Source organism: Triturus cristatus, chromosome 12 (genome assembly GCF_964204655.1).
Source record: "Triturus cristatus chromosome 12, aTriCri1.1, whole genome shotgun sequence".
In the NCBI taxonomy this organism is placed as follows: domain Eukaryota; kingdom Metazoa; phylum Chordata; class Amphibia; order Caudata; family Salamandridae; genus Triturus; species Triturus cristatus.
The window spans coordinates 807,231,213-807,254,199 of record NC_140595.1 but is presented as its reverse complement, the minus strand read 5'-3'; the positions used below and the strand labels follow the sequence as shown (position 1 = coordinate 807,254,199).

Genomic DNA, 22,987 nt, shown 5'->3' with positions numbered 1-22,987 from the left:
GGCAACTACCTCGAAACACGTGTCCAGGGATGGCACACGCCACGCATACTTGCATTCACACTCGAGCATAGGTGTATCCGCCGACGCTGGCCTTCAGGGACCATTTTCATTGGGGGAACACGACTGGTAGGTGTAGCAGTGTGCGACCAATCTGGTTTAACTTTATATTCAGGCTCCCTTGAGCCGGTGGAGTCGACGGACTCATGGTTACGCACCTGCGCGCTACGAGAGGTACTAGACCTGATAACGATTTTAGCAGCTTACACAGCAACCCCACACATTTTCCTACTCCCTGCTGACGAGAGGCAACTACCTCGAAACACGTGTCCAGGGATGGCACACGCCACGCATACTTGCATTCACACTCGAGCATAGGTGTATCCGCCGACGCTGGCCTTCAGGGACCATTTTCATTGGGGGAACACGACTGGTAGGTGTAGCAGTGTGCGACCAATCTGGTTTAACTTTATATTCAGGCTCCCTTGAGCCGGTGGAGTCGACGGACTCATGGTTACGCACCTGCGCGCTACGAGAGGTACTAGACCTGATAACGATTTTAGCAGCTTACACAGCAACCCCACACATTTTCCTACTCCCTGCTGACGAGAGGCAACTACCTCGAAACACGTGTCCAGGGATGGCACACGCCACGCATACTTGCATTCACACTCGAGCATAGGTGTATCCGCCGACGCTGGCCTTCAGGGACCATTTTCATTGGGGGAACACGACTGGTAGGTGTAGCAGTGTGCGACCAATCTGGTTTAACTTTATATTCAGGCTCCCTTGAGCCGGTGGAGTCGACGGACTCATGGTTACGCACCTGCGCGCTACGAGAGGTACTAGACCTGATAACGATTTTAGCAGCTTACACAGCAACCCCACACATTTTCCTACTCCCTGCTGACGAGAGGCAACTACCTCGAAACACGTGTCCAGGGATGGCACACGCCACGCATACTTGCATTCACACTCGAGCATAGGTGTATCCGCCGACGCTGGCCTTCAGGGACCATTTTCATTGGGGGAACACGACTGGTAGGTGTAGCAGTGTGCGACCAATCTGGTTTAACTTTATATTCAGGCTCCCTTGAGCCGGTGGAGTCGACGGACTCATGGTTACGCACCTGCGCGCTACGAGAGGTACTAGACCTGATAACGATTTTAGCAGCTTACACAGCAACCCCACACATTTTCCTACTCCCTGCTGACGAGAGGCAACTACCTCGAAACACGTGTCCAGGGATGGCACACGCCACGCATACTTGCATTCACACTCGAGCATAGGTGTATCCGCCGACGCTGGCCTTCAGGGACCATTTTCATTGGGGGAACACGACTGGTAGGTGTAGCAGTGTGCGACCAATCTGGTTTAACTTTATATTCAGGCTCCCTTGAGCCGGTGGAGTCGACGGACTCATGGTTACGCACCTGCGCGCTACGAGAGGTACTAGACCTGATAACGATTTTAGCAGCTTACACAGCAACCCCACACATTTTCCTACTCCCTGCTGACGAGAGGCAACTACCTCGAAACACGTGTCCAGGGATGGCACACGCCACGCATACTTGCATTCACACTCGAGCATAGGTGTATCCGCCGACGCTGGCCTTCAGGGACCATTTTCATTGGGGGAACACGACTGGTAGGTGTAGCAGTGTGCGACCAATCTGGTTTAACTTTATATTCAGGCTCCCTTGAGCCGGTGGAGTCGACGGACTCATGGTTACGCACCTGCGCGCTACGAGAGGTACTAGACCTGATAACGATTTTAGCAGCTTACACAGCAACCCCACACATTTTCCTACTCCCTGCTGACGAGAGGCAACTACCTCGAAACACGTGTCCAGGGATGGCACACGCCACGCATACTTGCATTCACACTCGAGCATAGGTGTATCCGCCGACGCTGGCCTTCAGGGACCATTTTCATTGGGGGAACACGACTGGTAGGTGTAGCAGTGTGCGACCAATCTGGTTTAACTTTATATTCAGGCTCCCTTGAGCCGGTGGAGTCGACGGACTCATGGTTACGCACCTGCGCGCTACGAGAGGTACTAGACCTGATAACGATTTTAGCAGCTTACACAGCAACCCCACACATTTTCCTACTCCCTGCTGACGAGAGGCAACTACCTCGAAACACGTGTCCAGGGATGGCACACGCCACGCATACTTGCATTCACACTCGAGCATAGGTGTATCCGCCGACGCTGGCCTTCAGGGACCATTTTCATTGGGGGAACACGACTGGTAGGTGTAGCAGTGTGCGACCAATCTGGTTTAACTTTATATTCAGGCTCCCTTGAGCCGGTGGAGTCGACGGACTCATGGTTACGCACCTGCGCGCTACGAGAGGTACTAGACCTGATAACGATTTTAGCAGCTTACACAGCAACCCCACACATTTTCCTACTCCCTGCTGACGAGAGGCAACTACCTCGAAACACGTGTCCAGGGATGGCACACGCCACGCATACTTGCATTCACACTCGAGCATAGGTGTATCCGCCGACGCTGGCCTTCAGGGACCATTTTCATTGGGGGAACACGACTGGTAGGTGTAGCAGTGTGCGACCAATCTGGTTTAAATTTCTAGCAGATTCACTGGGTTTGAACGTGTGCATACATCTCCAGGGTCTACATTACTAATGTAGGACTTGGGAAGGCAAACTGACTATGGCATGTTTCGTGAATCTAGGTCTCGCCTACCAGACAGCGCAACCTTTCTCACTGCAAAGGACCTATTGTGGGCATGCCAAGACCTTACAGTGGACTTGCAGCTCTCCCATTGCTTCCTATCCATTGGCTTTTCCACTCTCATTTTCTTACTTCTTATTTGACAGTTTGCCTTCCTCTTCTTGTGTTTGTCCCTCCCCTGGAGCACGGCCTGTTCACCATCCTTTTGATTAACCTGACTTGTATCCTTCTACAACTCACTTTTAGGGAACTCCTTGTGCATTTGTTTTCTAGCTCCCTCCCCCTTATGTGCTTCTGCCCCATGCTCCACGTTGCTCCTTCACTCGAGTGGTGCTCACACTCGCCTTTCGCCCTCGCCAAAGTCCACAAGGGCTCTGTGTTGCTGTCTCCCTCATGTGCTTCTCCCCCTAGGGTCCCGTGTTGCTATCCCCCTCATGTGCTTCTCCCCGTAGGGCCCCGTGTTGCTATCCCTCTCATGTGCTTCTCCCCGTAGGAGGGACAAGCAGTAAGTTGCTGCCAGCCCTCTGCCTTGCAGTTATCGAAGCGCTTATGTGCTAGTCATATTAAAAACATTTTTACGGATCCATCTCGGATCGGTGCATTAAAAAGAAGAAAACGGTGCCCATATCATTGCGTAGGTGCACACAGGCTTGGTGATGCATGCAAGCGCATACACCATTAATGTTTGTACCTATGGAGAGAAAATGTGACATCACAACTTTTTTTTAAAAAATGTGCCTGATGCTGTACAGCATTAGTAAAAAACGTTTTTTGTTGATGCTGTGAAGTTTTGTTAAACATGACTGGCTAAGCCAATAGTGCCCAAAGATGAGCCCTTTTTGGCTTTGCCAATGCTTGTATTTAAATGGGCTTACCCTCCCCCATATCTAATTTCTCATGTATAATTTCACACCCGCTTCAGATTTGTTGTTTCACCTGGAGGTGAAGTGTAGGTGGGTAATTTTCTGGTGGCGCAGAGAAGACGGTGGCAAGGCTGCGTACCCAGATCACTGCAGCATACCCCCAACCACCTGAGCTTTCCTATTGGATATGGAGCTGTATCCTGCAGGTGTCCCCAGTTCTGTTGCATGATCTCATCCCAGGACTCAATTTATTTTCAACTTTTTCAGACCCTTGTTTTTTTGTTCAATCATGTAGAGACTTCAATTTTTGGCTATCGCATTCGTACTCTTGACTGTGTTGAGTACAATCCCCCTTTGCAATGACACTCCTAATACTTAAGCATGCAAAACAGTGATGGTTGGAACGCTTGTATTAATCTCAGCCACTGATAATTAGTGGGAGCGCACCTCTGTCCACCATTACTCTGCACACCTTGTTGCTTTAGTTTGGGCCCCGCTATATACACATCAGTCTTGGCCCTGCTCAAATGGGAACAGCCCAACCTGCCAGGCCCTCCCTGAACTGGAACACAAAGATTAAAGCTCATCAGCCAGTTACAGCTTGGTTCCAGTGACACAGTGTGTGTGGAACCCACGTCTGGGCGTACCTGTCTCACTTAAGGCGATACACTAAAGTATACAAACAGTACGGATGGAAAGCTTAAATTAATCTCAGTCACTGGCAATTACCTGGACCGCATCCCAGTCCATCGTTATTCTGCACACCATGCCGCCTCAGTTTGGACCCAGCTATATGCAAATCAGTCTTGGCCGTGCTTCAACAGGAGCCTTGCAGTCTTCCTAATACTTAAGCCTTCCCAAATAATACGCTCCATCCCACCCATCCCCAACTTGCCACCGGCTTCAGTATCTTACCACAAATGTAGTTGGCACAACGGCTGCTCGCGTGTTTGCACTGGAGCACCAGACCCTGCGGCCTGTAGTTTGAACAACTCTACATCTGCGTCCACTACCCCTCTCTGCCGTAGGAGCTGTGCTTCCTGCAGTAGGCAATCTGTGGCCCTGGGCCAGCCCTCTGGGGTCGTGACCAGTGAGCTGCAGGCGCTTCAGCCCCCTGTCCTATCTTGCTCAAATCTGGACCGGTACCCTTTGAGCTACCCCAAGTCACCCCGTGCTTCTGCAGCTTCAGGGTGGGGTGGGGTTCTTTATGGGCCTCTTCAGTATCCAGCTGGCCAATGCTCATCATAAGGCTGGAATCCGGCATCAATGGAGGAGCAAGCAGAGCAAGGCTAGCAACAGCCGGGCAAATAGAACAAGGAGAGAAACAAGCCTCTGCAATGCAATAGGTCTCGCATTTGCGAGAGTTTGAGCTATTGGCATTGTAAATGACAATGCCTTTTATTGATGTGTTTTGAAAACCTGCAAGCGGTGCATAAATAGAAGCAAGGCTGGAAGTAGCTGTGCCTCTTTTTACTGCCAGCCCTGCTTCTCGTAAGCAAGGACCATAAGTACAAAGTGCATGTTTACGCACCGTTTGTATGTTTTCAAAATATATAAATGAAAGGCATGGTTCTGAAAATGAGAGCTGAGCCAAAACCCCTCTTCAAGTAATGCTCACATTGAGCCTGTGGCTGAGGAAGGAGCAACACCAGGGGGACAGCTGGAAAACATGGACACCTGAGTGCTCACATAAAAAGAAAAGTAGTTCCTTACAAGCTAACAGTTGAACGATATAAATCGGCCAATCAAACACAATGATGGGAGGGAGGCTATGGTTTAGTGAAAGGACAAACACAAGAAAGTAAAACAAGTCATCGAAGAAGTAAACAAAATGAGTGACAAAGCGAACCAACAGTAGGGAGTGGGTAGGCCGTAAACTCATAGATCACTTGCAACCGTACAGCTTTCACTGTCTGGTAGGCACGACCTAAAAATAAAACCTACAAAATAAAAATAAAATAAAAAAACAGTATCATTGTAGTGGTGAAAGCACCCCAAAGTGTGAATTGTAACCGATCAATTAAAAAATACTTAAAAGGCAAGTACACATTTCAACCCATTATATACCTTGCTTGACTAAATACATCAACATTTTTGCTATTATCATGGATTTCAGAAATACAGACCAACTAAGTAGAAATCCTCATTCTCAGAAGCGGCAACATTGAAAATCCACTTTGTTGTTGAAATGCCCAACAAATGCCTATTGTGCGTACAGGAACACATTCTGGAAGTAACTGGCACGGCCTCCACGATCACAAAATTCGAAATAATACAAGCATGCAGAAAAAGCTTCATACCTGCTAATTTATGCCTGCTTCATGCCAGCGTAGGGCTGTCTTGTTCTTCCGCAAGTTAGTGCAAACAAAGGGGCAGATTTACAGGCCCCTTGCGCCACTTTTGCGTTACTTTTAACATGGGAAAAGCGACTCAAAAGTGGCGCAAGGGGCTTGTAAATCTGCCCTAAAGTTCAGAATATCTGGACGAATAGGAGCCTTGAACATAGCAGGCAAGGGGACATTTTTTCCCGATACCCCCCCCCCTTTTAAGAGTACACAGACATCAAGGGATAGACGCAGGCCTGAAGGGTAAAGGAATTAAGCATTAATCAAGCTCTACGTATTTGGGACCCACATAAACACCTTACTTCTTGTCTGTAGATAAAGGTGAGATGTTAGCAGGTCAGTCAAGATGCTCAGACTCAAAATGATGGTCAGTCCGTAGTGGCAGTTCAAGGACAGCAGGAAACTGTCACTGACCACCAGGGAAGACGCAAATTACAACATCATAAAAACCACCATCTCATGTCAAATGGACATTTGTATTCACTTTAGGGGCACACGTTTTAAAACGAACAAAAATAGCCACTCATTGTCATATTATCGGTTTCCGAGATGAAGTCACGTTTTGCTCTTTCAAAACATGCAGATTACAGTGTAAAGGCAAGGAGTCAAGGAAAGCTTTATTCGACTGTTGTATTTAACAATCTTAAAAACACATAAAACATACAGATAAAATTCAATTTAAAACTATGCAAAATAGTAAAATGATCAAATATCAATATTTACAGAATAAATAAAGATTAAATCAACTCTATTAAAATTCGCAAACAGAAACAGGGAGATACACAGCAGTTATAATTCATCAGTTAACATAGTCTTCCTGAGTTGAAGCACCTTCTTCAGGAGCATTGATAGCCTCCGTGCTACATGTTCATGCTCCAGTAACTGCAATCGGATTAGAGCCGGGCGACATTGCCTCAACCCCTGTTGTTTTAAAAGTGGTATTATCCACCCTTTCCTCAACTCTACATAAAAATTACAAAAAAGGACTAAGTGGATGGTGGATTGCTCAGATCGTTTATCGCAAGGGCAGAGTATCAACGTACGTAACCAATCGTTCATTTTTGTGAATGTCACTAGTCTGTGAACATTGCCCGAACTAAATCTTGTTAAAAGTAACCTATCAAACCCATGGGGTATAAATGATAAATACGGCTCCATTCCCAAGGTAGTGAGCGTTAGTTTGTGTTGCACGAGGCTAGGCTTTAGGATTTCCTCTGACATTCTTATATAGCCCAAAAATTCGAGACCCTCTTTCATTAAGGCCTTTCTGGTAGTCGCCAACATGGCGCTCGGGTTAGTGAAGTAGTCTGGATGACCCAGATCATTCATGAAATCCCATACAAACCTAACCCAGGGACTCTTAATGGCCCCCTCCAATCTGAGAGTATCTTGCATAATCTCCCTATTTAGTTTGGTCTGATCCTTACTGCATAACCTATACCATAAAAGTATAGGTTCCAACTTAACGAGGTAAGAAATAAAGGGAGACCCAACTCGTCGTGATAGGCATAAGAGGAGGCACTGGGTGGAACGGATAAGATGTTCCTCAGAAAGGAGTTTTCCACAGTTTGGAGAGCAGAGGAATTAACATAACCCCACACCCCAGCCCCGTACATCGCGGTGGAAATGCACTTGGGCTTATATATTTGCAGGAGTTCACCTGGTGGCTTCCTGCCCAACTTTCTTGCAAAAGATGCAAGTTCACTAGTTGTCCTAGAGAACGCCAATTTTTTGATAGTTATTGTTTGGGCCCATGAATCATTTTGGCTGAAAAAGATGCCAAGATTAGAAAGACTCTTAGTTGAGGTTAATTTCCTGTCATCCACAAACATATCTCTCAGCCTCTGGGTCCCGTGGCCACATCTCATGATATACGTTTTAGGGATGTTTATACTTAGGCCAAGATCCTTCATGTAGTTATTAAAATTGTCTAGGACCCACTGCAAGCCAATTTGTGTGCGTGCCATCAGTATGGCGTCATCTGCATAAAGAAGAGCCCGTATCGGTCGCCCATTACTTTGGGGATAGTCTTGACCATTCTTTAATAGGGCTTCACCCAGTCCATTGATATAAAGATTAAAAGGGAAGGGGGCCAGCACACCGCCTTGCCTGACCCCTCTCCTGATAGGGAAGGCTTAAGAGCGCTCACCACCCAGGCCGTAGCGAACACTAGCAGTAGCTCCACTATACGGACGCTGTAAAAAAGCGATTATATGTGGATCCACCCCCGCAGCCTTAAGGACCTTCCATAATTGATTGTGCCTGACCAAATCAAAGGCCGCGGTGAGGTCCACAAAGGCCAGGTATATTCTACCCTTTTTCGCTCTTGTATATTTTCCTATTAAAATTGCTAGGCTAAGGCTTTGTTCAATAGTGCCGAGTCCTTCCTTAAAGCCATACTGTAAGTCAGATAGTATATGTGTATCCTCTGCCCAGTCTTGCAAGCGTTCCAAGATAACACGTCCAGCCACTTTGACCATCGAGTCAAGTAAAGAAATCGGTCTATAGCAACCGGGGTCATGGCGGTCCCCCTACTTGTAGATCGGAATAATAATCGATTCCACCCAGGTCTTAGGAATATTTGTCTCGCAACTCACGATAATAACTTGAGTTAATATAGGGCCCCATAAGGAGACATTGGATTTGAACAAATCTACTGGTACGCCATCAGGTCCAGGGGCCTTACCACCCAGACTGAGAGCAAGAGCTCTATTCAGTTCTTCTAGCGTAACTCTCAACACCACCTTATCAGTATGTTCTAATGGGGCACCATGCTAATGTGAGACAAGATTTCCTTGGTCGCTATAGACCTTAGAAAAGTGCTTGATCCAAGATTCCTCGGATATAGCGATCTCAATTGAGGGACCCTCACCAGCTGTTAAAAAAGGGGCCCTCACTGCTCTCCAGAAAGCAGCACTGTCTTTCTGTTTTGCCGCGCTATGGAGGGATTCCCACGCTTCATCTCTCATAGAGCTTTTTCTTGCTTTAATAGCCTGTTTGTACTCCAGTCATGCCCGTCTAATAATATTAGGAGACCTAGGCTGCCTATGTAGCTCGAGCTTCAAATTTGAATACGCTTGAGTACATTTCTTATCAAATCACCCAGAATCCTTAGGTTTATTACGATGTTTTACAAATAATAGATTCCTAATCTCTTTTGAGATTTCAACAAAAGACTGCACTATGTCCTCACAGGGGGTTTGCTCACTCAGGCAAGCATCAAAGGTGGGTTTACAATTCCTGATTAATTGCTTTATTAACACTTCTGAGTCCACTCTAGCCCACCATAAAGAGTACCCATTCGTTTTAAACAATTCTATATTGCCAATAACCGGATTGATTTTTTCAGCCCTTTTGGTCCTGCACATAGGCCATTTAACCGACAGGCATAGCGGAAAGGGGTCATTTATGGAAATATCCCCAACCTTAAAAGGAAGCACCCAATTGCACAAATGCTTGAGGCTAACATGAAGTCAATAGTGGATGAAAGGCCTCTACCACTAAAAGTACTTGGCATATGGACTGGAGTGGCTAACGATTCATTCACAAATCCCAGGTCACTAGTGAATAGGAGTTCATTGAACAGTTCCCGCACCAAAGTGTGACAAAAATGGGTTTTACGCTCCCCCTCTTCGTTTACAATGCCACACATTCCAGGATCCTGCAGGTTACACACAGCTCAATTGAAATCCCCCCCCCCCCACAAATATCCTGGAAACTTTCGATCCAGCCTTACAGAAGTCATTCTATGCCCCCCCTAAGCTCTCAACCACCATACAAAGTTTGCCAGATGGAACATTATTACAGAAAACAAAACATAGGTAGCACTTAAGGATAATACAATTATATGGTAATGACAATCCCGCAGATGGAATTCTATTTTATCGTACCTCATTTGGTTTGAGATATAAGTACAGAGTCCTCTCTTTGGTCTTCCCCCGAGACCCTTCACGGCCTCAGGAAAGAAGGTCCTATAACCATTGATATGGAGTGGTTCCAAGGCCCAGGTTTCCTGTAAACAGAGGATATCAGTATTTGAAATGAACCCGCCCCAAACAGGATTATTAATTTTAGAGCGCTGCCCCGATATATTCCATGAGATTACGTTACAGGCAGGGGGATGCAAGGGTGGCCTGGGGGCTAGAAGGCACCAACACTGGGGTAGCAGGGTGATCAATACCAGGTGAAGCAAGCGAACTAATAGGGCACACACTGTTCTAACAGGGCAGGCGACATCTCAGTGCTACCTCCCCTATTAATTTGCTCTTTATTGAATAACGAGGAGGAAAATCCTACTTACTGAGACATAGATTCATTATGTGCAACAGGACCAGTAGCACAGTGACACAAAACACTTACTGAGACATAGATTCATTATGTGCAACAGGACCAGTATCACAGTGACACAAAAACACTCACTGAGACATAGATTCATTATGTGCAACAGGACCAGTAGCACAGTGACACAAAAACACTCACTGAGACATAGATTCATTATGTGCAACAGGACCAGTAGCACAGTGACACAAAAACACTCACTGAGACATAGATTCATTGTGTGCAACAGGACCAGTAGCACAGTGACACAAAACACTTACTGAGACATAGATTCATTATGTGCAACAGGACCAGTATTACAGTGACACAAAAACACTCACTGAGACATAGATTCATTATGTGCAACAGCACCAGTAGCACAGTGACAAAAAACCCTCACTGAGACATAGATTCATTGTGTGCAACAGGACCAGTAGCACAGTGACACAAAACACTTACTGAGACATAGATTCATTATGTGCAACAGGACCAGTATTACAGTGACACAAAAACACTCACTGAGACATAGATTCATTATGTGCAACAGGACCAGTAGCACAGTGACACAAAAACACTCACTGAGACATAGATTCATTATGTGCAACAGGACCAGTAGCACAGTGACACAAAAACACTCACTGAGACATAGATTCATTATGTGCAACAGCACCAGTAGCACAGTGACACAAAAACACTCACTGAGACATAGATTCATTATGTGCAACAGGACCAGTAGCAGAGTGACACAAAAACCCTCACTGAGACATAGATTCATTGTGTGCAACAGGACCAGTAGCACAGTGACACAAAAACACTCACTGAGACATAGATTCATTATGTGCAACAGGACCAGTAGCACAGTGACACAAAAACACTCACTGAGACATAGATTCATTATGTGCAACAGCACCAGTAGCACAGTGACACAAAAACACTCACTGAGACATAGATTCATTATGTGCAACAGGACCAGTAGCAGAGTGACACAAAAACACTCACTGAGACATAGATTCATTGTGTGCAACAGGACCAGTAGCACAGTGACACAAAAACACTCACTGAGACATAGATTCATTATGTGCAACAGGACCAGTAGCACAGTGACACAAAAACACTCACTGAGACATAGATTCATTATGTGCAACAGGACCAGTAGCACAGTGACACAAAAACACTCACTGAGACATAGATTCATTATGTGCAACAGGACCAGTAGCACAGTGACACAAAAACACTCACTGAGACATAGATTCATTATGTGCAACAGGACCAGTAGCACAGTGACACAAAAACACTCACTGAGACATAGATTCATTATGTGCAACAGGACCAGTAGCAGAGTGACACAAAAACACTCACTGAGACATAGATTCATTATGTGCAACAGGACCAGTAGCAGAGTGACACAAAAACACTCACTGAGACATAGATTCATTGTGTGCAACAGGACCAGTAGCAGAGTGACACAAAAACACACTGAGACATAGATTCATTATGTGCAACAGGACCAGCATTACAGTGACACAAAAACACTCACTGAGACATAGATTCATTATGTGCAACAGGACCAGTCGCACAGTGACACAAAAACACTCACTGAGACATAGATTCATTATGTGCAACAGGACCAGTAGCACAGTGACACAAAAACACTCACTGAGACATAGATTCATTATGTGCAACAGGACCAGTAGCAGAGTGACACAAAAACACTCACTGAGACATAGATTCATTATGTGCAACAGGACCAGTAGCAGAGTGACACAAAAACACTCACTGAGACATAGATTCATTATGTGCAACAGGACCAGTAGCAGAGTGACACAAAAACACTTAGACATAGATTCATTATGTGCAACAGGACCAGTAGCAGAGTGACACAAAAACACTCACTGAGACATAGATTCATTAGGTGCAACAGGAGCAGTAGCAGAGTGACACAAAAACACTCACTGAGACATAGATTCATTGTGTGCAACAGGAGCAGTAGCACCGTGACACAAAAATACTCACTGAGACATTGATTCATTATGTGCAACAGGACCAGTAGCACAGTGACACAAAAACACTCACTGAGACATAGATTCATTGTGTGCAACAGGACCAGTAGCAGAGTGACACAAAAACACTCACTGAGACATAGATTCATTGTGTGCAACAGGACCAGTAGCAGAGTGACACAAAAACACTCACTGAGACATAGATTCATTAGGTGCAACAGGAGCAGTAGCAGAGTGACACAAAAACCCTCACTGAGACATAGATTCATTGTGTGCAACAGGACCAGTAGCACAGTGACACAAAAACACTCACTGAGACATAGATTCATTGTGTGCAACAGGACCAGTAGCACAGTGACACAAAAACACTCACTGAGACATAGATTAATTATGTGCAACAGGACCAGTATCACAGTGACACAAAAACACTCACTGAGACATAGATTCATTATGTGCAACAGGACCAGTAGCACAGTGACACAAAAACACTCACTGAGACATAGATTCATTATGTGCAACAGGACCAGTAGCAGAGTGACACAAAAACACTCACTGAGACATAGATTCATTGTGTGCAACAGGACCAGTACCAGAGTGACACAAAACACAGACAACACAAGTTCATGCTTTCTTGAAGGATACAAACAGGGGCACTGGTACCCAATTCCTAACCTCCTCTGCAACACCCCGCAACACCCCGTCTATGCTAATAAACATCTTTTACCCTATTGGGTCCCTCCTTGCGTTTTCACCCCAAAAAATGCAAACGCGTTGTTCAAAAATAACAACGCCCCAACACTGCTCTTCCAAGCACCTCAAACCACCTGTTTCTTTTCTATCCTTCGTACACGCACTTCCAGGAACTCCTTAAACCTACGCTAATGCTTCAGGTTACTTTTCAAACGGGCAAGGACACAATTCCTTTACTTGTACAGGGGGATGCCACCCACTGCCCGCACCATAATATACATTTGACCCTAGCTTCCTGTCAAAATATAAAGTATGCTCTTTCATGGCTATTGTTGACTAACATCACACCTTATCACCCGTCTTCGGGGCGCACCCACCAATAACACACCTCTCTCTTTAGCTGTTATTTTGAACTACACTTAGCAGACCATACATTATGTTTGTGCAGCAGGTACAGTGGCACCATGTCCAACACAAACACAGTGAGCCTAAGCCAACAATTCATTTCACACCTCTACATATTCCTCTTCTGTCCCTAGCCTCACCTCACCCCTCCCCACTGCTCATGATTTCACAAAGTCCTAACTTCCATCCATGCAGCACGTCTACTGGCTCCAGGACAGAGTTTACACTCCGTTGTGCTTTTATGCACACATGTGACAACTCCCTGCTACTTGTAAACAATCAGACACCCCAATCTTAGAGCCACTGTGAGAATCCCTCCTCCACCCTCTCTCCAGTCCAATCACCCCCAAGGCTCCTCTCCCTCTTCCACAATCGACCTTTCGGTTCTTTTAACACTTTCACCACGCCGTGTCTACTCACACCTCTTGTGATCACCACACCCTCTAACAACAATTAAGCTGCATCTTTCATGCCCTTCCACACTGGGCAACAGTTTAAAACATAAGCTCTTTCAGGCCCTGTCCTTCACTTACTAAATCACATAAGGAAAATCTTGGGGACATTCGGAGAGCTTCCCCGGGAATGCATTCCGCCTCTGCTTACCATTGGCTTTGTGGTTTGTAACTCACGTTTGTTCTCTTCCTTATTGCTAGCTCTATTTGTTTTGGGCGGTGGCGCATGAGTTCCTCCCTTCTGTTGCCCAAATACTATTTATTGTGTTCTTACACCAGTTCCGGATTTCTGTGAAGAAGCTTTTAAATCTTTTTCTTATCTTGTCACATTTGCTGTGCATTCAAAGACAGAGGTCAAATGCCAGACTCTGTCTTCCAGGGAGCTTGGTGTTTACTTTTCTTTCTCTGACTTCAAACTGGGAGGATTTATGTGACAATCATGCGGGATACTGGGGGTGTTCTTTGAGGAAGGCTGTACAATGTTATTGTGTTTCTAGCACACAACAACATTTAAATGTCTGTAAATTAACTGTGGCAATATTTCCAAATATATCAGAATTAGAAAGGCAGAAATTTCGGGGTAATTCTGAGGTGTGGTGAAAACAAATATTTTAACATGAAAAAAATAGATCAATATACTAGGTGATGACATTTCCATGCATTATCGTTTGCGTTCTGTATACTTTTCTTTGTAAAACGATATGTCTGTGCAAATGTAATGGTCATTTCAATTGAAGATGTGTTGTCTATAATGGCAGTGTGCTACCACACCATGCGTGCTTTACTTTACCCCACTCCACTCTGCAACCACTCCACACACCACTCCACTCCGCACCACTCTATGCTTTGTGACTGCACTCTCCGCCACACCACTCCACTCTACGCCACTCCACGCCACTTTACTCTACACCTCTCTGCTCTACACCACTCTACGCTAATGCACTCTACCCCAAACTACTCTGCTATACAGCACTGCACTCTTCGCCACTGCACTCCACACCATTCCACTCTACACCACCTCACTCTATGCCATTCTACTCTCCAACACTGCAGTCTATGCCACTGCACACTATGCCACTGCATTCCATGCCATTGCACTATACTCAGTACTACTCCACTCTGCGCCAGTGCACTTTATGCCAGTCCACTCTATGCCACTCTAACCGACTCTGCACTCTATGCCACACTTCTCTACTGCACTGTACTCTACCGTGGACCACTCCACACTACTCAAATAATCTACTCAGTGTACCTGCACTCGGCGCAGCTGCCCTCAGGGCTACTGCACTCTACGCTGCGCCACTCCACTCCACTACATTCTGCATCACAGCAGTTTACCCCAATGCACCCTACACATCTTTTACTCAAAACCAATGCACTCGATGCCACTGCACTCTACACCAATCTACTCTGCACCACTACACTCCATGCCATTATACTCTAATCTGAAACATTCCACTTTACTCTGCATCACTGCACACTACCCCAATGCACTCTACACCACTTTATTCAAAACCAATGCACTCTACACCACTACATTCTACACCACTTTACTCTACTCTGCAACTCTTTACACCACTACACTTTACACCATTGTACTCTACGTCACTCTACTATACACCACTGCACACTATGACAGTCTACTCTGCAACACTACACTCTACATCACTTCACTCTACGTCATTGCACTCTACTCCCCTGCAATTTACTCTGCACCACTCTGCGCCACTCTATGCCAATGCACTCTGCACCACTTTACTCTGAAACAATGCACAGTCTGCCACTGAACTCTCTGCCACTCTTCTCTGCATCCCTACACTCTATGTCACTGCACTCTGCCCCATTTTACTGCACTCCACCCCTAAGCACTGTACGCCAATACACTCTACGTCATTCTACTCTGCATTGCTCCACTTTATACTGCTGCACTCTCTGCCAATCTACTCTAAGCCAGTCTAATCTACTCTCACCACTGCACTCTATGACACTACCTGCTGTCAGTGCACTTACAAAGGAAACAATCTACTCTATGCTACTGAACTCTACGCCACCCTATTCCACTCTGCATCACTCCACTCCACTCTTCTCCAGTGGAATGTAGCCTGTGCCACTCCACAACTCTTCGCCGCTGCACTCTACACCAATGCACTCTATACCACTTTAACTCAAAACCAATGCACGCTTTGCCAATATACTCTGCACCACTGCACTGTACACCTCTATACTCTTCTCTGCAACACTGCTCTCTGTCACTGCACTCTACACCATTTCACTCTAGTCCACTTTACTATGCACTACTGCACTCTATGACACTCTACTTCACACCGCTCTACTCTGCTCCACCGCACTCTATGCCACTGCACTCTACTCTGCACCACTCTACTCTACAACACCCTACTGCACTCTATGTCACTCTGCTGCAATCTGTGCCAATGCACTCTACGCCACTACACATTTACGCCACTGTAATCTACTCTACCCCTCTGCACTTTATGACACTGCACTCTAGGCCACTTCACTCTGTGCCTCTCTACTCTCTACTACTCTACTCTATGCCAGTTTATTCTACCCCACGCTACTATGCACCAGTTCACTCTTCAACACTGCACTTTACACCAGTCCAGTCTAGGCCACTCCATTCTACTCTGCGCCGCACCACTTTACTTAACACCACTCTGCTCTGCAACACTGCACTCTGGGCCACTGCACTCTACGCCAATGCACTCAAAACCACTTTACTTAAAACCAATGCTCTTTCCTCCACTGCACTCTATGCCACTGCATGCTAAGCCACTCTATTTTACTCTGCACCACTGCACTCTGCGCCACTCTACTCCAGGCCACTGCACTCCACACCTCTCCACTTTACAAGACTGCACTCTCTGCCACTGAACTCAACTCCACTCTACTTTGCACCACTGCAAGCTATGTCACTCCACACCATTGCGCTCTATCGCACTCACTCTACGCCATTCTGTTCTACTCTGCATCACTTTACTCTATGCCACTCTGCACCACTCTACTTTGTACCACTCTACTCTGCACCACTCTACTTTATGCCACTCTTATCTACTGTGCACCACTGCACTCTATGCAACTTTACTCTGTGCCTCTCTACTCTACTCTTTACCACTCTACTCTATGCCAGTGTATTCTAAACCACTCTACTATGCACCAGTACACTCTACGACACTGCACTCTACACCAGTCCAGTCTAGGCCACTCCACTCTACTGTGCACCACCCAACTTTATGCCACTCTGCTCTGCAACACTGCAGTATGTGCCACTGCACTCTACCCCAATGCACTCTACCCACCTGCTCTATGCCACAGCATTCTCTCCTGCACCACTTCACTCTATGCCACTTCACACTACTCTGAAATAATCTACTCTACGCCACTGCACCCTATGCTACTGCACTCTGAGCCACTCTACGCCACTCTGAGCCACTCTACACCACTGCACTCTACGCTGCACCAGTCTACTCTGCACCACTCTACTGTATGCCACTGTCCTCTATGCCACTCTACTATAAACCCCTGCAGTCTACTCCAATGCACTCAAAACCACTTTACTCAAATTCAAAGCACTCTATGCCACTGCACTCTATGCCACTGCATGCTATGCCACTCTATTCTACTCTGCACCACTGTACTCTGCGCCACTCTACTCCATGCCACTGGACTCTACACCTCACCACTTAGCAAAACTGCACTCTTGGCAACTGAACTCAACTGCACACTACACCACTGCAATCTACTCTAAGCCACTGAACTCTGCGCCACACTACTCTACTCTTAGCCACCTAGGCCAATAAACTCTACGCTACACCACTCTATTCTGCACCACTGTCCCATTGTCCTCAATGCCACTGTACTCTATTCCACTCTACTCTAAACCACTGTACTCTACACCAATGCACTCAAAACCACTTTACTGAAAAACAATGCACTTTACGCCACTGGACTCTGTAACTGCACGCCAGGCCAATCTATTCTATTCTGCATCACTGTACTCTGTGCCACTCTACTCTGCACCACTCTGCTCTGCAAGACTACACTCTCAGCCACTGAACTCAACACCACTCTGCTCTGCCCCACTGCATGCTACTTCACAGCTAGCTACACCACTCTACATCACTGCGCTCTATCTCAGTGCATTCTATGCCACTCTTTTCTACTGTGTGCCGCTCTACTGTGTGCCACTCTACTGTGCACCACTCTACTGTGCGCTACTCTATTGTGTGCCACTCTACTGTGCACCACTCTACTGTGCACCACTCTACTGTGTGCCACTCTACTGTGTACCACTCTACTCTATGCCACTCTATGCCACTCTACTCTGCACCACTCTACTCTGCCCCACTGCACTCTACGTCACTCTACTTTGCTAGACTGCACTCTCTGCCACTGAACTTAACATCATTCTACTCTGCACCACTGCATGCTACGCTACTGCATGCTTCTTCACTCTACAGCATTGCACTCTACATCACTCTATTGTACTCTGCACCACTGTTCTCTACGCCACTGCTCTCTGCACCACTCTACTCTGCACTGCTCTACTGTGCACCACTCTACTCTATGCCACTGCACTCTATGTCACCGCACTCTACCTTGAACCACTCCACTCTGCGCACCTCAGGCTGCTCTGAAACAATCTACTGTATGCGACTGCGCTCCACCGCCGCTCTGAACTCTATTCTGCACCACTCAATGCCACTCCACTCCACATCACTGCAGTCTATGACAATGCTCTCTACATCACTTTCTCAAAACCAATTAACTCTACGCCAATCTACTCTGCACCACTGCACTCTACACCACTATACTCTGCGGCACTGCACTCTACACCAATCCACTCTGCACCACTGCACTCTACACCACTATACTCTATGGCACTGCACTCTACACCAATCTACTCTGCACCACTGCACTCTACACCACTATACTCTACGGCACTGCACTCTACACCACTATACTCTACGGCACTGTACTTTATGCCATTTCATTCTAGGCCACTCTACGACACTCCACTCTATGATGCTCTACTCCATTAAACTCCACTCTATGACACTCTACAACCCTCTACTCCACTCTGTCCCACTCTACAACACTACTCCACTCTATGCCACTCCATGCCACTTTACTCCACTCTATTATATGACACACTTCTCCACTCTATGCCACTTGAATCTATGCCACTCAACTCTACAACACTCTAAACCACTCAATGCCACTCCACTCTACGACAATCGACTCCACTCTACGCCACACTACTCTACAACACTCTACTCAGCACCCTCTATGCCACTCGACGACACTCTACTTCATTTTGACACTCTACGACACTCCACTCTACTCTACTCTCTTCCCCTCGACAACACTCTACTTCCTCCCCACCACTCCACTCCACGCAACTCCTTGATAAGCTACTCCACTCAACTCTACTGAAATCTGTGCCACTTCATGGCACTCCATAACACTGCACTGTACTCCACTTTACGACACTCCACTCTGTGCCACTCAGCTGTACCCCACTAACTTCTAGACATGCGGAACAACAGTCAAGATGGCTAAAACGTATTGGCAAAGCCAATAGCTCTTACATAGGCGAGACCTATTGACTTTGCCAATGCTTGTTACTTTTCATCCCTTCCATCTACCAGATTCCAGCTTCTCTCTGCATCAAATAACAAAATAAGTGCAGGGATCCTCCGTGTCTCAAAGTAATCCAAAGCTTCTGCCAGATAGTGAGTGTTAGTCATGAGCTGTCTACCGGTGATAAAACCGTTTTGGTCTTTATGAATCAGATCCGAAGAAATTCGATTAAATCGAATAGCCAATAATTTAGTGACGATCTTGTAATCCGAATTTAAAAGGGTAATGGGACGATATGAATTAGGATCGGTAGCATCTTTCCCCTTCTTCAAAAAGCTGACCACACAACTTGGCTCTGCTCCTAGGTTCCCTCAGCCCTAGCACTGCTCCTAGGTGCCCACAGCCTTGGCATCGCTCCCAGGTGCCTACAGCCCTGGCACCGCTCCCAGGTGCCTACAGCCCTGGCATCGCTCCCAGGTACCCACAGCCCTGGCATCGCTCCCAGGTACCCACAGCCCTGGCACTGCTCCAGGTACCGTTTGAATCAATATCAAATAGAACCGAAAACAGCAACAACTCTGGCTTCCACGACGGATCGAGCCTCAGAGATCTATGCACTCAGACAAGAGGTCACATTAATGATCTACAAGGGGGATCGATTTCCCAACTACGGGATGGTTGATCTACCCTTGTACTTCATGAAATTGTTTTAAAAGGAATGTTTTTTGTGCTTTAGGATTTCCCCTGAAGAAGGGACTTAATTGTCCCGAAACCCTTTGAGCAAGAACCAACCAGGAAGAGTAAATACATGTTGGAGTGAGAACGATAAATTGTATTATTGCAGTGTAAGAAAACCTGATGAAAATTCATGAATGTTCATGAATTATATAGATGGTGCATTTTTATGAATTGAAAGTAACAGGAATTTATAACAAACAAAGATGAAAAAAAAAAGAGAATAAAAAAGTGATGTAAAATAGAATGATTGGAGTATTGTGTTTAATTAGAATGATACGTGTATGTCTGTGCACAGCGCACTGCGTTCGAGTCGAATGGCGTGATATATAATTGATGTACATCACCGAGGTGTGTTGACAGGACACGTAGCAGGGCACCACTGTTGGTTAATAGTGTTAAAAAGTGCTTTTATTGTAGAAAAAAACAGGAGTGCGCCCCAGAGTGAACTGTTCTCGCTCCCCGGTGCCCAGAGCCCTCGATTTGCTCCAAGTACCCGCTCCCTTGGCACTGCTCCCAGTACCCACAGCCTTGGCACTGACTGTCGGTGCCCTCAGGCCTGGTACTTCTCCCAGATGCTGTCAGCCCTGGCACTTCTCCCAGGCCCCTCTCGGGGTGATTCCGGAGCCCTCCACTCCGGGCACATTGGGGCAGCAGCCGCTGAGGGAGAGCTGCGCTGGAAGGCAGTGCTGGGCTCGGTGGCTGACGCCTCGATCTCCCAAGGTGTCTGGACCCGTGGCTGATGGCTCGAGCTCCAAAGGTGGCTGAAACCGTGTCTGATGGCTCGAGCTCCCAAGGTGTCTGAACCCCTGGCTGACGTCTCGAGCTCCCAAGGTGTCTGGACCTGTGGCTGATGGCTCGAGCTCCCAAGGTGTCTGAACCCATGGCTGACGTCTCGAGCTCCCAGGGTGTCTGACCCGTGGCTGATGGCTTGAGCTCCTAAGGTGTCCGAACCCCTGGCTGACGTCTCGAGCTCCCAAGGTGTCTGAACCCCTGGCTGACGCCTCGAGCTCCCAAGGTGTCTGAACCTGTGGCTGATGGCTCGAGCTTTTGGGATGTCTGACCTCATGATCGATGTCTCGATCTCTTAGGATGCCTTACCTCTGGCTGATGTCTGACCCCCTGGCTGATGCCTTGACTTTTTAGAATGTCTGAGCCCCACTGTTGCTGAGATCTCGCTTTCCATGGATGTATGCTCCCTACGGCTGAGGTTCTTTGGGTGGCTGACCCTTACAGTTGAGATCTCGGGCTCCTCGGGAGTCTGACCTCAAGGGCTAAGCTCTCGGCTCCTGCGTGTTTGTACCTGAGGACATGCGCTCACGTCACGTGTATAAAGTGTCTTAGAAGAGTTAAGCAGAGCCCGGTCTGGTGCAGATGTCTGGCACCCCGGCTCAGGAGTCTGCCATCGCCACAGAGGAGTCTCAGGTGAGCCACTTACATTCTAGCAGTCGAACCTTGAAATGGCCTGAGGTTTCTCCACGTCACTCACTTTTGTTATCATAAACTTATAAGCACTCGGAGACCGCTTCAAAGCGCATTCGTGGAGGGCGTGTTCCACAATCTGTTGTTTAGCCTTAAACTCTCAGAGAGTGTAATAACATCACTACAGAGAGCCAACTTCGCACCTATTTCTAAAGCGGTGGAAGTTTTCAGTGACCTTGATGGAAGAGGCCAGGACCTTTCACAGTACAGCGCCTTGAGAGGCTACCCTAGCGCTGCCCGAGCAGCTGCGAAGACCTTCGGTAGGTCCCGAGGGCCGGGCCCCTGAACCACTCTATGGCCCAGCCGTGCGAGCTTCTGATTGGAGGAGCTCAGAGTGGCTAGTGTCACAAACTGGGGGATGTTCTGTGCAGGTTGAACCTTAAAGTTGCAGCTGTTGACTCCACAGTTATCTGTGAACACGTCACTAGTTAGTGTTCCTGATAAACTCCCAGGTACTTAGTACCAGGACTAGTTAAAGGCAGTGATCCTGCCCCCCCCAGCTGAGGGAATATCCACTCCGAGGTGGAAAGTGTCTCTTGTTTGTCACCATTAAGGGCTAGCGGGAGGACTAGCTTGAGGCCCACGTCAAAGGCTAGCTTGAACGCCAGCTTGAGGGCTACCGTAAAGACAGCTTGAGGGCCAGCTCCACAGATATCTTAAGGACTGGCTTCAGGGCTAGGTTGTGGGCTACTTTGAGGGCTAACATGAGAGCTAACTTGATAGATAGCTTGAAGGCTGTCCAGAGGATATCTTGAGGGCTCTCTGCAGGTCCAACTTGTGGGATACCTAAGGCCTAAGATCTAGGTTGCAGGTCAACTTGAGGGCTATCTTGAGGGCTAATTTAATGGCCAACTTCAGGCATGATTTGAGGGCTACTTTGAAACCTTAGGCGAAGGCCAGCTTGACGGCTACCTTGTAGGCAAGCTTGAAGGCCACACTGAAGTCTAGCTGGAGGGCCAGCTTGTGGGGTACCTTAAGGGCCAGCCTGAGGGGTACCTCAAGGGCCAGCTTGAAGGCCGGCTTGAGGGCCAGTTTGAAGGCCACAAGGAGGTCTAGCCGAAGGGCTAGCTTGTGGGGTAACTTAAGGGCTAACTTGAGGATTGGCCGGCTTGAGGGCCAGCTTAAGGGTCAGCTTGAGGGTGAGCTTGAGGGCCAGCTCGAGGACTCGCTTGAGGACTAGCTTGAGTGCCAGCTTGAGGGCAAGCTTGAGGACTTGCTTGCAGACCAGTTTGAGGGCAAGCTTGAGGACTATCTTGCAGACTAGCTTGAGGGCCAGCTTGAGCGCAAGCTTGAGGGTTAGTTTGATGGCTAGCTTGAGGGTCAGCTTGCTCTCATGCACCCAGCAATAAATCTCCTGTACATGAGGACGAAAGCGATAGTTAGCCCTGTAGCCTTC

General features: G+C 47.2%; 1 protein-coding gene and 1 non-coding gene across 4 annotated transcripts in view; one reads left to right on the top strand and one right to left on the bottom strand.

The window, feature by feature from the left end:
• LOC146782925 (cysteinyl leukotriene receptor 2-like) overlaps positions 1-22,987 on the top strand; it is a 392,506-nt gene that overhangs the window by 46,587 nt on the left and 322,932 nt on the right. Inside the window, exon 1 of one of the 3 annotated variants that reach the window (XM_085637976.1) lies at positions 20,774-21,534. The exons of the other annotated variants lie outside the window; for them this stretch is intronic. The gene's annotated coding sequence lies outside the window, so the exon portion shown is untranslated. Of the gene's footprint in view, positions 1-20,773; positions 21,535-22,987 lie in introns of those variants that run through there. 3 annotated transcript variants of the gene reach the window in all.
• On the bottom strand, positions 6,257-6,357 carry LOC146782926 (small nucleolar RNA SNORD16). Its single transcript, XR_014974839.1, has one exon. It is a non-coding gene; the product is annotated as a small nucleolar RNA SNORD16 (small nucleolar RNA).